This window comes from Bison bison, unplaced genomic scaffold (genome assembly GCF_000754665.1).
Source record: "Bison bison bison isolate TAMUID 2011002044 unplaced genomic scaffold, Bison_UMD1.0 scf7180017864252, whole genome shotgun sequence".
Classification (NCBI taxonomy): Eukaryota; Metazoa; Chordata; class Mammalia; order Artiodactyla; family Bovidae; genus Bison; species Bison bison.
In genome coordinates, this window is record NW_011494824.1 from 4136076 (window position 1) to 4139130 (window position 3055).

The window sequence follows — 3055 nt, forward strand, 5'->3', positions numbered from 1 at the left end:
ATTCAGTGCCCCCGCACCACCCTGCTGCCATCAGCTGCCCTGGTCCTGGCCTCCAGTACATATCATGGTGCGGACGTGAATGAGCCCAACAAGAACTACAACATCCTGGCACAGGGGTAATCTAAGCTTTGACTTGATTCATTTAATGTAAATAAAAACACGATCCATCCTGTTCACCCCACAGGGGTGGCACATGTGTGTTTATCTCCTCTCCTCTGCTCTGCTCTGCAAGACCCTGGTGAGAATAAGAGGCTGGTGCCTACCTCGTGATGTGATTGACGGCACATTAGCCCCTCTGTTGAGACCTGGAGTTGGGGCGGGGGAGTTATGCTCCTTTAGGATAACACTTCTGAGATCATCTATACTTCACTAATGGGATTAAAATTATTATTATCAGAAAAATAATAAAGGATATTACATGAAATATCTTAAGCTCATCTATTGGTATCCTGAGTGAATTAGTTTGGGAATGAAACTGTCTCTTCAGGTTCCTGGTGGTCACAGAGCCCTGACAGGCCCAGGGCAGCGTGAGCCTTGCTGTCCTCCCTGCTTTGTGTCATCTGGTGGGTGGTGCCCACGGCAACAGGGCAAAGGTGAAAGGCGTGTGGCAGGTACGTCTGTGTCAGTCAAACCCACGTGCTCCCCTGATCAGTAAGGGGTGAAGACAGAGTGAGCAGACTGGTCTCTCAGCAGCTTGAAAATGAACCAATCTACCAAAGTGAAAACTCCTCTGCGTGATGAGGAGTTTGGACAAAAAATAGATTTTAAAGCTTAAGTGGTGATTGGGAAGGATAATTACTACTTGAACACATTTAGTACTGGCTGGAATTTTCTTAAGAATTGTTGAGCTGGAAATAACCTGGTGCTACAGAATACAATGATGAGCCCCAAGCCACAGCCTCAGTGTGTGCCGTTTCCTGGTCTCTACCTGCCCCCCCCAGCACTGGTCCTGGGGTGTCATGACTTCAGGAAACCCTGGGTAGCAAATGTCAGTTTAGGAAACCTAAATGGATGTATTCAGGTTTTGTAAATAAAAAATCCTAAATTTGTATTTTCAAAAGGATTCACAAAAGTCTTCTTCAAATAGTAGATTTCCTCAAAGCATTTAGAATTTTGTTTTTTTTTTTACAAATGTTTGTGTGTTCCAGGTACATTCTCACTACACAGGTAGTGAGCTTTGTGCTCTAAGGGCAGGTATTTTTGTTATCAAGTACTTTTAAATTACGTGTAACATATAAACCATAAAGTGCATCAAGCGTACAAGACCTCAGTGAATTTTTATGTATGGATACACCATGGATCGGAGAAGGCAATGGCACCCCACTCCAGTACTTTTGCCTGGAAAATCCCATGGACGGAGGAGCCTGGTAGGCTGCAGTCCATGGGGTCGCTAAGAGTCGGACACGACTGAGCGACTTCACTTTCACTTTTCACTTTCATGCATTGGAGGAGGAAATGGCAGCCCACTCCAGTGTTCTTGCCTGGAGAATCCCAGGGACGGGAAGCCTGGTGGGCTGCCGTCTATGGGTCACATAGAGTTGGACACGACTGAAGCGACTTAGCAGCAGCAGCAGCACACCATGTATACATCATACCCATGGAAAGACCACTAGATCAAGATACAGAGAATTTTTTGATTCCTAAAAAGTTTCAGGGTTTCCTCCCTAGTCAGTGTCCTTCCCCCACAAGGAAAGCACTGAGCTGCCTTCCATCACCAGATTAGTTCTTTTCTCAAAGACTGAGCACAGGCTCAGGCAATTTTTATCATTACTATTTCTCACCCTTGCATTAGAATTCAGTCAGTTGAGAGTCAATCAACCGACATATATTGAACATCTCCTCTGTGCCAGTCATTGTCCTGGACGCTAGGGGTGTAAGAGAAGTTAGGGATTATCTACTCCAACCCATCATTTCACCAGGGGAAAACTGAGGCACAGAAAAGTTTCAATGAGTTGTCCATGGTCATTCTGCCACAAAAGAGCAAAGCTGGATGATTTTTCTACCCTTTCTCTTCAAACAGCAGCATTTGATAAATGCATGTGGGCTTGATTAGACAGTTTATTCCCCAGGAAGCTACCTGTGCCCATTCTCCTCTGTTGTCTGTAATGGTGTCAAATGTATCCATAAATCTAACACTTCTTTTAAGAGGCGGAGCCTAATTCTCCTCCTCTGTGTATGGGTTGCACTTTGTGACTTGTTTTTAAGGAAGTGAAAAAAGGTGGAGGAGACGGTGCATGCTTTTGGAGACCAGATTATAAAAGGTACTGCAGCTCCCCCTTTCTCTCTTTGGATTTCTGGTTCTTCTGGAAGCTTGCTACCACGTGTGAGGATATAACTCAGCCCATGGAGAGGCCCACAGAGCAGGGAACTCAGGCCTCCAGCCAAGAGCCTTGTGAGTGAGTCATCTTGGAAGTGGGTTCTCCAACTCCAGTCAAGCCTTCAGAGGTCTGTTGTTCAGTTGCTCAGTCATGTCCAACTCTTTGCAACCCCACGGACTGCAGCACACCAGACTTCCCTGTCCTGCACCATCTCCTGGAGCTTGCTCAGATTCCTGTCCATTGAGTCAGTGATACCATCCAACCATCTCATCTTTTGTCATCCCCTTCTCCTCCTGTCTTCAATCTCTCCCAGCATCAGAGTAGCTTTTTGCATCAGGTGGCCAAAGTATTGGAGCTTCAGCATCATTCCTTCAAATGAATATCCTAAAGGGTTGATCTCCTTTAGGATTGATTGGTTTGATCTCCTTGCTGTCCAAGGGACTCTCAAGAGTCTTCTCCAGCACTGCAGTTCAAAAGCATCAATTTTTCAGCACTCAGCCTTCTATATGATCCAACTCTCACATCCATACATGACTACTGGAAGAAACATAGCTCTGACTATATGGACCTTTGTCAACAAAGTGATATCTATGCTCTTTAATATGCTGTCTATGTTGGTCATATGGAGAAGGCAATGGCACTCCACTCCAGTACTCTCGCCTGGAAAATCCCATGGATGGAGGAGCCTGGTGGGCCACAGTCCATGGGGTCGCTAAGAGTCAGACACGACTGAGCGA